The sequence below is a fragment of the Pezoporus flaviventris genome, unplaced genomic scaffold (assembly GCF_033815535.1).
Source record: "Pezoporus flaviventris isolate CSIRO_AGI_PZ_B2104156 unplaced genomic scaffold, CSIRO_AGI_Pfla_v1 ptg000021l, whole genome shotgun sequence".
Lineage (NCBI taxonomy): Eukaryota > Metazoa > Chordata > Aves > Psittaciformes > Psittacidae > Pezoporus > Pezoporus flaviventris.
The window spans coordinates 3,291,138-3,305,743 of record NW_026892569.1 but is presented as its reverse complement, the minus strand read 5'-3'; the positions used below and the strand labels follow the sequence as shown (position 1 = coordinate 3,305,743).

The window sequence follows — 14,606 nt, the reverse complement described above, 5'->3', positions numbered from 1 at the left end:
TCATGTTCTAGACTGGCCAAATATCTTATGGGAAGTTATATTTTGACATATATGCCTTAATCTGTGGTGCTATCCCACAGTTTTTAAAAGCTCCTTCAATTGCAGGGAGCCATGTTTGTTCATTGTATTCAGATCACATACAGTAAGCAAGGCTTTTTAAATAGAGGGTTTACTGCTGGCCTGTTGATTTAATGCCTTTTTTTACTGTGGAGTGTTACCTTGGCCACCATGGTGGCTTTGACTGAGCTTACCTGTGTGGGAGTTGTGAGATATCAAACCCTTTTGTAACAGCTTACATTGCCATTAGTAGTAAAGACTGCATGTAATTGTCCTGTCCTTATTTCAGAAGAAATTAATACATGTTGTTGAAAGGCATTAGGAATAGGAAGGTAAAAAATGCCTTCCCTCCCTGTCCCCCCTATACCCCTTGCAGAGCTTTATGCATGGAGAGCTCTTTTTGCTACCTGTTTTAATTTTAGATGGAAGTTGAATGGTTCTGTTCATCTCTTCATGTATTATTTCTCTGATGTGCATCATATGTATCCCTTTGATGGGAAAGATAATGCAGAAGTTGGCTACTGCCTAGAAATTCCCAGCAGAAATGCACATGCATATTTGATTATGTATTTCTTCCTATCTATACAGGGAAAAATAACATCAGTAAAAGGCAGGGCTACAACAAAGCAATGTTCTCTTATTTAAGAGTAGATGTTGGATAGCTTATCTGAATGAAACATGGTTGCAGGGAAAAGGTGGAGAAGTGGTGGGAATAACTGTGGAACTGAAGAGTGTCTAATGCAAGCAAAATTTGACCATCTGACGGTACTGATATGAACACCATCAGTGGAAAGTTATATCTCTTTTAGTAACAATGGTTCTAGCTGTATTTTATCTTAATTTCCCAAGTTGTACTTACAGAAATAATAATGCTTGCATCTTCTAAATGTTGGGGTTGGTCCATAGACCTATTCCTTTTGAGTTCGATACAGTTTACTTTGAGGGATCAGTCAGAATACTGGAAAGGTTAACTTGTTTAGGTCAGTGTAGTGTCTCTGCTTCTCTGGGTACGTCAGCTTATTGTGAAGTTTCCTCTTGTATACCCAGGGTTCTCAGTTTGGCAGAAGAATTTAAATATGAAGTCTGGAATTAATCTCTTTTCTGTATCCTATGAAGAGTAATAATGTGCTTAAATATTTACCACACAAAACATGGACCACAATAATATGTACTGTAGGAATACCAACTCTTCAATTTACGGCCTATTATACCAAATAGGATAACAGTCTGCTTTGTCTTATACTTTGCTTTAGTTCAGTGACCTTTAAACCCTGGCTTGTTTGTTCAAACTAAATCCAAATCTCCTTTTTTTTTGTTAGTAACCTGCTTTATTTAACATACACTTCCTATTTCTAGCCTCTTTGCTGGCATTATCTGCTTGCAAATGGATTTATTATCAAGTAATCCTAGTTTTGAACAAAATGTCTTTTGCTATCTCAAAACCCCAGGCTCTTCTGTGTTTGCTCTTCTACCAATTAAGTGGAGTGAGTCAATGAAAGCCTTTTCAGAGCATCATCCAAGTAGGTTATGCAGAATGAAATCCTGATGTCTACTCTGTGGCTAAAGCAGGTGGTGTGTAATGGCTCATTTGGACATAGGGATTGGGAGAAGCAGGGAGGATGGATATTTTTTGCAGTAGATTCCTTTATTCTTTGCCTCTTTTTCAGCGAGCTATTCCATCCTATACACGTCTTGTACACTGCAGCAAAATACCTCTACAAATAAGAGGGAAATTTAATAGCCAGTTGAAGCAGACCTAAGATAACATGATATCAGTGAAGGTAGTAGCCCCTCAGCCTTGCTGCATCCTCTGCAGTAGGGACTGTGACCACACAATGTTACTGTACCCATTCAGGAAGAGTTGATGGTTTAAATACAGTAATAAAACAACCATGAAAAAGTGGGTGTGTTTTCTTTTTTGCTGGGTTAGTTTGCTACTAGGTCAAGTATTGTATAAAGTTATGGGGTAAGCATACTCTTGACAAAGGAGAGACAAGAGGGAGTGGGGAGTGTGACAGAACAGCTGTCTTTAGCATCAATGTTTAGTTTAGCTTAATTCAAGGAAATTGCTAGGATGAATTTGCATCTTTGTTAACAACTTTACTATTCCTTCTCCAGTACACTCGCTCTCTGTTTTATCTGCAAACTCTACCTTGTCTTTCTGTACTGGAAGGTGTGTTAGGTCCCTGTGAAAGAGAGAGGGGGAGAGGATTTGGATCTGGTCCCTAGCCCATTGGAAAGAAATTCTGCTGACTTCACTGGATGATGTATCAAGCAAATAGAAGATTGTGGGTACTTTAATTCGTTCTGCCTTTCATATTTAACTGTGACCTTCTTCAGCCTTGGGATTCATCACTCTTCACAGAGATAAAAAAGTGTCTCACTTCCATAACATCACCCCTCCCCATATATGGGTTGATGGTGTTTACATGCACTTATAACAACTGAATAATTGTAAGCAGATAAGAAAACTACCAGCCATTTACTCATAAACTGGCCAAAGGAACTTTATCTTTTATCCTAGGATAAATGTAAGAGTAATCCCAACCTGACAGGTTGGATACTGCAGATTTTTGTCAGAAGGTAGGAGTGAGGGACACGGGATAAACTGAAATATAATCTTAAATTTTAACAGCGAGGAACAAACACCACTCCCAGGAGAATCTCTACTTATTTATAATTTTCAGCAGACCTGGGCTGATATTCCTCTTTCTCTTGCATACACAGGGAGTACTCCATATATTCGCTTTACTTCAGCTAGTATTTTGTGTATGCAAATATTACATGTTTAGGTGCATGAGGCTATTATGAAGTCTCTGAGGGAGGTGGATTGAATTCCTGGCAAATGCCTCGGCATGCAGCTAACTTATTTAGCTGTACTGCCTGACTTGATTTAGCATTCAGAGAGGTAACAAGCATTTAGGACTCTGAAAGATGCAGCAGAAATTGCTCAGTCTTCCTTTTTAATGCTGTCTTGACTAGGGGGTGATAGGAATTTCACCAAATGAAAGCCTACTACAGATGAATTTGAAACCAATGAAAGAAAAAGCACGGTAAGCTAAGGCCAGTAGTTACAAGATCACAACAGGTTAAAGGGAAAGCCAAACAGATGTGAAATGAAGGCATCTGAATTTGGGCCTGTTCATTGGGAATGAAGGCTGATATAACCACTCTATGCTGGGGTGTACCCTGCAATACTTACGTACTGGTGCCTGGGTGCATCTGTTTCCTGACATACATATTTCACGTAGAATGGGAAGCCTTCTGTCATGTAAAGGGGTGCAAGCAAGGCATGAGAAAGGGTAGAGCAAGGCTGGGACATGTTTGGGATCCCCAGTGGCTGTTGGCAAACATGTCTGGACTTCTTATGCCTCATGTCGGGGGCTGCTGTGACTTTAACAGGTGTTGAGTCAAGGCTGCAGCCTCCAGGCAGTGCAGTCCCTGCAGATGATTTCAGATTGTGTTTTTATTAGTTGTGGGTGAGACTGGTTTGAGGAGGGTTTTGGGGTTTGGGTTTTTTCCATGGGATTTTTAGCTCTAGAACTCTGGGATCAACCAAAACCATCAGTGACATGCAGTGCTCAGCAGCAAGGAGTTTTCTGGCTCTGGTCCTTGAAAGCATGCACAATGACAGCTATTTTAGAAAGCAGTTGACAACCTAAATGTGTTATGCTATTGTACGTCTGCATTTTCACAGCTAACAGTCTTCTGTGTCTGTTCACGCCTGTTGCTTCTTGCCTAAGTTGTTTTGTGTGCACCTGCAATGAACAAGATCTTTCCAAGCTTTTGAATAATGTCAGTTCAGCAAATTAAAGGGTGATGGTGCCTCATCAGCTCTGCACAAGTTGTTCACTTCTGCTCTTTGTATTCATGTTAAAAACATAACTGAAATATCCCTCCTCAGCCTCTGTCAGGGCAAACAGGATGCTATCTTATAATAAACCCTTACATGATTGTGTATCATTACAGCATCTTACTTCTGAAAGAACAGTAAAGATATATAGGATGTGCCTTTGTAATTGAGGACAGTCAAAAATCCTAAATGAATCCCAGCCTATATAGATCCTGTCATGAACTGTGCATAAGATATGATGACTTGATTGACATTGTGCTCCCAGGGGAAGTCAGATGAGGGATGGGAAAGAGTAGATGCTTCTGGCACCTTCTCAGAGAAACCAGACCCAATACAGAAGCATTTAAATACTTCTGAAAAATCTCGCTTGCCTGGAGTGCAGGAGAAGTCAGGTGAGGGAATGGCCTGTTGGAAGTATCTGCCAATAAAGTGGCAGGTGGACCAATAAAGAAGAGGGAATGATGCTCACAGTGTGCTGGTCCTGGGCTTGGAGAATTACCTGATGAGGAGGAGAGAAATTAATATTTTATAGCTATTCATCACCATTATGGCTGCATGAAAAGGCAAAGAAAGAAGTGGAGAGCGGTAGGCTGGGAACACGTAATGTTCGTTTAGTGGTGCTGTGTGTTTGCTCTGATGAATGTCTTGCATCTCACCCAAAGAAAAGAAATTGGCTGATGACATGCTTTGCAGATATATCAGTGCTGGCACTTAAACAACTCTATATCTGGTACACAGGTGTTTGATTTTGTTTTTGATAACTAGCCAATAGCAGGCAGATTTAGGGAAAATGGACCACGGTTACTGTAGAGACAGTAGAGACAGAGTTTCTTTCAGTGCTTGTAATCTAACTCCACCATATGTTCAGTGTATGAGCCCAAGCTATGACACATCTTCCAGTCAGTGAGCCAAACTCACATCTGGTGAAAGATAAGTGTGGAACTACACCTACCAGTGTTACCCAACCTGATACATCGTTCCGCAGTCCTGTCTTGCTTTGTTGAGTTAAGCAGATGCCTCTGACAATTCTCCCTGATTATTCCTCCTGTCACAAACTCCTGTCCCTCTTGTTGCTGCTTGTATGCTTTCCAGAAAACACTCTTCACAGCAGATGTTTGCTAATGCAGAAAGCATTAGAAAAATAGTTGTGAACTATTTCAGTGTGTTTGGGTTTTTTTTTTTATACCAGGTGCAGTTATTGAATATGAGGATTAAGCAAAAAAATTGCTAGATTTGGGAAAGTCTTCATGTCTAATTAAAATGAAATGCTGCTCAGGTATTATCTGCAATATTTCTGTGGGAATGGGTCAATGCAATGTGTGCCAGAAAACCTAATACAGGTGCTAATGCAATGTAATCTTTTGAGGGACAGCAGAGGGGATAACAAATTGAGGCAATGTGTAAGTACTTCACTGGATTAAGAATATATAAACTAAGATTTCTTTGCTGAAACTATTAATGAAATTGGGAGGGGGAATATTAGTAAGAACTCGGGTGTCTTTTGAGATCAAGCTGTAAAAAGCAAGCATGGGAAAACCAACTGAAAGCATAACATTAAATGAGTGGTAGGCTGTCTGCTCTTTCCCATATCTGCTGATGCTTGGAGGTAGGCTTTGTTAAAATAATTGTAGGGAGCTAAATAGCACGGAGTTTATCCAGATGTAATAGCTCCAGGAAGTTCTCAGCAGCATGTTCTCTTTACCAGAACTGTTTTCTTGTAGCAGCTTATTTAGAGCTGGAGAGAAGACAGCAATTCCTGCGTGTTATTCACCGTGTTCTCCTCAGGTCGTCTTTTTAAAATAAGCCTTTATTTCCTCTCTTTTTTTTTCCTATTTCTTTGCCCCTTTGTAGGAAGGGTTCTTTCTCAGTGTGGGGAAAAGAAATAATGGAAATACCCTGCATCTGCAGTGTATCTTACATTGCTGGGGACCAGAAACCATTTCAGTGTCTGTAGTAGTCATTGCTTGCTGCTCTTATCTCCTATCCAAGACTGATTTACAATGCAGCTAATGCCACTCTCCAGCCTGCTGAGCCACTATTAAAGTACACGCAAAAAACTACACATGCAGTTTGAGTCACAAGGGAGTATATTGTAAGAAAATAGTGCATTGATTCTTTTCTTTGGTGTAAACAGAGGGAGGGGAAAATATAGCTCGGTACATTGAAGTCACAGGGTGCTCCAGGGAGAATGGAAAGGGGATGCAGTAACAAGTGCTGGCAAACTCATTTAAGAATTAAAAAAAACCACCCATGTTCTAAGAAATTCCTAATTCATCAAGAATTCTCCAATTCCTAATTCATCAAGAACTCTCCAAGAATTTCACTTGCTTTTGCAAGTGTCATTTTGTCTTGACTCATCGTAGCTTCCTGGAAAGGTATTGTAGTGTAGGAGTTAAGGGATGTGCAGTCTGTGTTAAAGTTGTATTTATGATTACATTCTGAACTAATAGCTTAAGTTTTTGTGAGACAAAGTGGCATTTATGAATAATTTATTCATGACATGGAAAGCAGAACTATAGCAATTTCTTCCCAAGAGTTATTTGGAAGAGCTATTGACAATATGAAAATTAATGTTAGCAAGAGGACATCAGTAGAGAGTGGTTGGAGAGAGAAAGGAAGTCTGCATATAGCCTCTTGGGAATAGCTTGGGATTTATAGTTTTTTCTTACTTTCATTAATTTGAATACTGCCCAGAATATGAAATGTACTTTATATTCCTCCAAAACTCCCCACCCCTTAACTCCATTCTAAAGTCTGAATGCAGTACTGTATCCCAGGTGTGCCAGCTTCACAACTGGTTGCCTGTAGCAGCCTCACAAAATGATTGAGTTGCTAAAGTGAGAATTACTTGGAATCTCTGTCTAAATTCAAAATTAGCACTTGGGAGCAAGATTTGGTAATGGAACTAGTTCCCCAGACAATCGATTCAATGGCAGCAACAGTCAAACTGTAGAAATTATTAGGACAGAATTAACAACAAAACAGATTTTACTCAGTTGCATAGTAATAGTTTGGTGTTTTTTCTGCATGTTGAACACTGAGTGAAATGCTGGTCCTTTCTTATGAAATATGGAATTTGAAAGGTTCAGGGAAGGACAGTCAAGATCACTATAGGTACAAAATGGCTCTTCTGTAGGGAACTAGTAGGACATGCATTACACATTGCACCGTGGCTGAAGTCACAAGGCTAACTTTGAGGTGCTTTGACTCTGTTTTAATTAAATTCCACTTTCCTATTGTGTCACTGCATAAGCAGCTGGGTGTTAGTGGATACTGAGACACTGCTTGACTCCTTTTCTTAATAACATGGTGCCAAAGCAAGCTGGAGAGTGCATAAGAGTCAGGGTTCAGTATCGATTTAAATTCACTTTGTTCAAATGTACTTTTCTAAGCCAGTGTTTACAGCTCTTGCTGGAGTCCTGCTGATTCGTGAGTGGGTTTCAAGTCCAGCTTTTGTCTTCTACATTACTATAGGTGACCAGAGAGGGAGTCCACCAAGATGCCCCTACATAGACTCCTGAAAGCTTTCTGGAAGTGTTGGGATTAAGTGGGTGGAGGCGCAGCCTGTGCTGAGGCTAACCTGGTGTCAGGAGAGGTGCCCGTTGGGATGCTGCTGGTTGGGGGCAGTTCAGTGAGTTTGCAGTGAGTGTAAGAGTCTGGCATGATAGAGCTACTTCCACTGGGGAAAGGGCTTTCCCGCACCTACCTTGGTGCAGCTTAGTCCCTGCCTCTCACCCCAGTGCAAATTTGCATTCTCTTTAGGAAGCCTGCTGCTGGCTGGCCTGAGCCTATGCTCTGCACTGTCTGGATGCAAATCAGCTTTAAACCAAGAGCATGATGAGCTGGTGGGGGGGAAGCACTGCTGGGAAGCTCTGCATTTCCCTGCGCTACCTGTGCATCTCTGCAGGTCCACGCAGCTCGGTGCAGGAGTGGATCAAGCCTCTGTCACTAGACACCCCTGTAAATAAACCCAAACAGGCAGAGCACAGACTGTCACCCTATGTTTACCCAAGTCACAGGTCTAGATGTTGCCTCCCAGCAAGCTCCCATGCACTGCAACATCCCATTTAACCAATGCTAAACACATTCCAAATCCTGCCATAGTATTTTCCTTATATTTGATAGTTGTTTCGTTTATTATGTGGCCACTCATGAGGGAGCTATTTCATAGGGATTTCAAATGCCTTATTTGTAAAAACTGCAACTCTTCCTATATGCAGGAGAAAGTCTGTTTTATTCCTCTTGTACTGTTTCATTTTTCCTAAACTAAGCACTTTGCTTCAAAAGGGTGTCCTTGTAAATCTTTGTCCTTTTAAATTCAAGGGTCAATGATACTTTCTATATGCAAATTCAGTTGTTAAATGTATTGCGCATTACTACTCCTGGCAGATGGGGAGAAACTGCAAATTTATCATGGTGATGGCTTCAGGAACAAAGTAAGTAATTATAGACACAGTATGACAACTAACCACAGTCTCTTTTATTCTCTAGTGTTCTCAGTAGCCTTTTGTATGAAAGAAGTAGAAGGTTACCTTAGCTGTGTATCTATTTCTAAGCCAGTATTACCAGGGACTACAGTGTATAGCTTTTATTATTACCCATGAGAATGCAATTTAACTTCTGGCCCCCTAATAAAACTCTTCCCAGAGATGCATTCATAAATACAAGTTTATTTTGTGTTAAACTTTGCTTTTGTTTCTTGTACACTATAAGGAATCATAGGCAGTCAGAAGGGGAATATTGTGTTTTGTTTTTTTTTTGTTTCTAGGCATATTTCATATACTGGATAATCCATGCTAATATTCAGAATGTATTTTATGAACTAGCTGGTTTGTGTTTATGATGATGGTGGTGGCTATGAATTCTGCATGGTCACAGCTCTATTGTTACAGTAAGTGCAGCAGATCACAATCCAAATATGTAGGTTGCTAAAGAGGAAGAGAAATGGAGGTTTGCAATCCTCTTGGAACAGGTGGAGACTTTCATGGAGCTGCTTACCATTTTTGGAGGGAACAGAAAGTGGCAGCAGGGCCAAGTTGCTCCATGAAGCCATGTAGTTTCTGCTTGGTGAGGCTCGGCAGCATCACCTAACATCACCCGGCCTTCCTGCTGCTTGGCTGGACTGGTTGCTTCACTTAGAGGCATCAACAGCATATGCCTGGGGGCAGATTGTGTTCCTGTGTCTCCTGTCTGCACCCTCTCAGTTTAGATTTGAGCTTCAGTTATCCTTACAAACTCAACCATATTTTCTTACCAGCTTGCAGTCAGTTACTATATATTGATCCTTAGTGAATGTAGTGATCTGCACTCCAAATGACTAATTAAATATGCCATAAATCTACAAGGGAATGAGTACTTCATGTGAAAGAATTCCTTTATTTCATGTAATAAAATATCATGTTCTAACCACAAGTGATTGAAACATACTTGGAAGTGATCTTACCACTGGCAAACTGTATAAACTGCAGTGCAGTGATGTATAAAGAGCCCCGGAGATTGTATGGCAATTCAGAGGTCAAAAGTCCAGTGGATAATATTCATAAACAGCCAAAGGAAAATACGTGATTGTGCTGTCACACTGTGTACCTCGGATGTCACTTTTCTAATGTTTTGGGGAAATCAAAGTAATTCCATTGGTGCTGATGTTACTGGAGAAGACACCAGGTCATGCTTTCCTGCATGTAGCGTAACAGCCCATTTTTGGACACAGGCAGAGAGGTTAAATGCAAAAGAGCCATGCACTGGCAAGCCACTTGCCTGGCCAGCTCATTTTGTAATGATAACTGAGTAGAGGTGGCGAAATAGCAGAACATGGCCAGAGGAGCTTGCCAGTGCTGAGCAGAGGAGCAGATGCCTCCTTGGTGTTAGAGACAGCCTAAAGTCAAGCTTATACTTGGCTTGTTTGAGCTAGTGCCCCTGGAGTCTGTGCAGATCATTGGTTTTACAACATCCAAATCCTCCTGACAAGATATAAAACTGGAGCTTTTCTGGTAGTCCTTATCAGGCCACCTTACTGACTTCAGGGATGTGACTCCTCTTAGAACAGCGAAGATTTTAACCTGGCCTAGACTTTTCTGCCATAAAAGCCTGCGAGTGCTGTCTTGGTTCATGATGACAAGTGCAATCTTCACAGGAAAATACCGATGCGCAGTTGCCCATCCTACCTTTCCTTGCACACTTAATTTGGGTGGGCGGGTATTTTGCTTCCTCCCCTAGAAAGAGGCACTAATAACAGAAGAGTAACCCTGCTCCATTTAAATTATAGCTGGCAAGCAGAATGCCTTGTTCCTCCCTAGACAGTGAGAAGGATCTTCAGGGGAGTCTACTGTCTGATATTTAATGGTTGCGAGTTGTCAGAACTATACTCTGGGAGGCCAGAGACTCTAATACTGATCTAGTACTGATTTATTACTGAGGTGAGGTATGTGGTCTATGGATATTGTGCCTGCAATGAGGCTTTTCTTAAATGTCTGAAAACAAAATACTGCTCTCATCCCACAGTGCCAACTTGGGCACTCCTCCTCCTCCTCCTCACCTCCATCAGCAGAACAATGACTTTTATGACATGCTGAAAGAAAAGTCAATTCCTAAACTCAAATAGATGTGTTTGCAGGTCTAAACTCCCTGTATCTCCCATTTGCATACCTGCATGTAAGTATTATACTTGGCGTTATTCTAAAACTCACTGAAGAGTAATTTAATAACCTTTATACACCTTTATTGAGAAGCACATGAAATAAGAATGATTAGGCTGTTTCTCAGCAAATCCCTGTGACATTATCTGTATAGCACTGGACTTTAACTGTGATTTACTGAAAAATACCTGTGTTCAGTGACCCTCAGACTCACGCTGTCAGCTATAAGAGAAGAAACTTGTGATCTCTTGGCAGATCCAGCAGGAAAACAGAAGGTGTAGGCACACTGCTGTGCAGACCTGACTAATTCTTTTTGTAAGATGGCATAACCTCAGTAACGAGAGGAATCGGATGCCTTATTCTTAGGAATGCGACTTGTCTGAAGTGTAATCACTGCAGGCGTATGCTGTTAGATAATGTTCTCCAGCACAGTAAGCTCCTTTAGAGTACCTCATCTGAAGAATGCCTTTGTATTGCCATTCTAGATGCTCTCTAATTTTTTCCAGTATTCATCTTAGAATACTTTTCCACTCAGGTGTGTGGGAAATGACTGCAATCTGTCTTTCACATAGTTTTTCTGCAGTTAATCATTTGTCTTGAGCAACTGGTGCTGCAATATTATGAGACTTAGGATAAAATCCCAAAGGCTAATTTACAGATGGTAAACATCCTATCAAATCTGAATTTGAACATTGGAGAGTTTCAGTAAGTGTCTTGTATCCAAAGGTATGAGTTGCCTTTTTTTAACTGTATGATACAGGTGCTCAAGAACAGAAAATAATAATCCCACCCTTTCAAATTGACGTGATAATAGGTGAAAGCTATTAGCTGTTGGCAGGCTATCTCTGAGCTGCTTATGCTCTGGTTGTATTCTCCATTTTTAGAACCTCTCACAAGGCAGGTTAGGTGCTAACTGAAACATAGAATCATAGAATAGTTAGGGTTGGAAAGGACCTTAAGGTCATGTAGTTCCAGCCCCCCTTCTGTGGGCAGGGACACCTTACGCTAAATCATATCACCCAAGGCCTTGTCCAACCTGGTCTTGAACACTGCCAGGGATGGAGCATTCACAACCTCCCCTGCAGGCTTGCTTATGGGGCAAGAAGCTGGATGAGTAAGAGAGCCACCACCTCTCTCCTGACTGCTTGCAGCACCAGGGTGCAGGATTGGGCTTGCTTTGGAGCACCCTATGGGTCTCCAACAGGGACCACAAGCCAGTTCCTCCCACTGTCAGCTCTTTTCTGACATGATCTTATTTCCCAGATCACTGCTGTACCAAGTACAAGTGCACTCAAAGTGGGAATCCATGCTTGACAGGTGTCATCTGAGAGGCAAGTATCTGATGGCTGAGTTCAAAACATGTATGGGATCTTGCATAAAATGTGCTTGAATACACAGTCACCACTTGCAGAATAAGCTCACTCTGACTTCCAGGTTTGCAATGTGTTGTTTAACAGCCAGGTTTATAGAGCAGTACATACAAGAACATGTAAATAATTTTCCAGGACCTGGAATAGCATTAAAATATCTGAGTTATGTAGAAAAATCCCAGAGAGCTCTTAAAATGAAACTGTTTCCCATAGTAATTTGTGTTTAAAATAGTGACATTCTAAACTTCAGAATATGATAATGCGGGCCTGAAAGAACTTGTATGTAGAAAGACTTAAAGTGTCCTTTTCATCACAGGAATGTAATGGGAACTGCTGCAGAATCTTAGTTAATGTCAGTTGTCTTCAGTGTTCAGTGGGTTTTGTTTTGGGCAGTGCATAAATTGAGAAATATCTTTAATCCAAGTAAATAAATTATAACAAATATAATAAATGTATTATGCTATGAATTATTCATGAATATGCATTTGTATGTGACAAGCATAGGTTTAACCGTATAAGTAAGTAAACCAGTAGTGAATAGATATCTCTTATTTTTGTGAATAGTCAAAAAAACCTTCCTGATACTCTAATGACGTCTATTCCATTCACTTCATTAGATTGTGGTGATTTAACCCAGTTTAGGAGGCCATAGACTCAAGACCAAAATATTTGTGCTTTGATATCAGTTGTTATAATCTATTATCTTTTTGCTCTTGTTTGGCTTGGGAAATTTCTGTCTTTTCAGTGACATTTCAGGGCCCATTTTAGTCGATGTGTAAATGTAGAACTCGCAGTGATTGATGCATTTTTGTTACAAAATGTCATGGCTTCAGTGGGAGTTTTAGCTGAGTGTAAATTACAGGGTCAAGCTCTCTGAAGCCAAACAGCATTTCCAGAAATACTTATTAAACAATAGAGAATTCCAGAGGGTAGCCAAGCCCTACATGTGGGTGTCAGTGCTCCCCCTTGGCTGAATACAAACTGCTCCTTCGTTTCTGTGTCACCTCCTTTATGTCGTATAGTAACACCACATATGAGAATGCCCAACCAACACAATAAGTCTTTGCTGTTTGTGGGGGTTAAAGGTTGAAGAGCTGTTAACAGGTGCTAGCTTTGTCTTTGGAATTTCTTTGGTGAGTGAAATAATGAGGGAAGGAAGTGTCAGATTTCCCAAAGTTAAATTCGGATGCTGCGCAGAAGCGGTGGCTTTGATTTTAATCACAAAGATTCTGAAATGAAAACAGAGCTTTGAAGTTTGAGGAAAATATTAAAATTTGCTCTCCTGTTTGTTCACCAGCATGACTTTGGACGTTCAGACTTAAAAGCTGTTATTGGCACACACAGATCTCCTTTAAAGTGGATGGTGATAACGGTGACTCTGCTCTTATGCTAAGCAGATTGGAATATAGCTTTTAAGAAATGACCGTACATGAAAGGCAGTTCCCCCCTCCTTCTTAAAAACCATTTTGAACAAAGTGAATGCTGTTCCATCTCATAAAGACAGATGATTGACATTATATAGTGCATGAAATTTTTCTTTTCAGAATCATGGCATTTTATAATAAAAGTAGAGATAATGCTGGGAGCTGGTAATTACACTATATACTCCCCCAACAAAGAAGATCCATCGGGGAAAGAAATGAAACAATATGTCTTTACAAAGAATGCAATTAAGTAAAGCTAGATTAGAGAAACCACTGAGGATAAGCGACATGCATTATTATCTCAAATGTGTAAATTCAATTTTCTTTTTTCCTAATAATTCTTATTTCACCAGCATTTTTTCCTCACTCCGTGGAGATCAACTTGCAACAGCTTCATTTTCCTGTTGATCTATTTAATATTTTTCCATTGCGTGTAATAAAACACTAAACAGAATTTGCTATCAATGCGCAAACAGCCTTTCTGTCTCAAAAGAGGAAGAGATAATATTGTTGCAAAAACCTTCTCCCTGGGGTGGGTGATGACATTAACATTTTTCTTAGGGGAGGAGGAGCTCAAAATCAAATCTTGGAATTACCAGTATTTATCAGAGCCACTCACAGAAGTAGAGGGGAAAGGTGAGATGGCTGAGTAAATATCGTTATCTCTGCATCTCTAAAGGCAATGCTAAAAAGGCATTAAAATAAGGATGGAAAGACTCCCCTTTGGAATATTTATCAGAAGTGCTTCATCCTGGTGGCAAATCAAGACAAGACTTGCATGGTAATATCTGTTGATGTGAAGAGTTTCTTAATAACAAGTTAGGTTTTCTAAAAGTGATATTTTATCCCTAGGACAAAGAATATCTGTTTTTGTAAATGAAAGGCTGTGTTGTAGATCAGTTCTGCACAACTGGGCAAGGAAAGGAGAATCACTGCCTGCTAAATAGCCTGTTTTTAGGTTAGAATTCTGTTAATGCCCTTTCATTGGTAAAAAGAAATTTGTATGTTTCTGGAAAAACATACAAAGAGGGAATTATGCTCTAATCAGTAATGTTCACAGCAAATTCAGGTTGTAGAGAGGTTTGAAGATTGTCCCCCAATTGTATTCAAAGACCTACATGTGTATGCAGTAACAATAACAACATTAATCATGATCTGTGATTCTATGTGTTGCACAAGGTGCAGTTCCCTGTTCTTCAGTTTATCTGGGAATTGCTTTGGAGCATGGATTTCTGCTAATTATGAATGCTGCACATTCAGGCATGTC

General features: G+C 40.3%; 1 long non-coding RNA gene across 2 annotated transcripts in view; it reads left to right on the top strand.

Annotated features, from left to right (window-relative positions):
- LOC133270505 (uncharacterized) overlaps positions 1–14,606 on the top strand; it is a 120,285-nt gene that overhangs the window by 48,346 nt on the left and 57,333 nt on the right. Inside the window, exon 6 of one of the 2 annotated variants that reach the window (XR_009743810.1) lies at positions 7,385–7,425. The exons of the other annotated variant lie outside the window; for it this stretch is intronic. This is a non-coding gene — a long non-coding RNA (uncharacterized LOC133270505). Of the gene's footprint in view, positions 1–7,384; positions 7,426–14,606 lie in introns of those variants that run through there. 2 annotated transcript variants of the gene reach the window in all.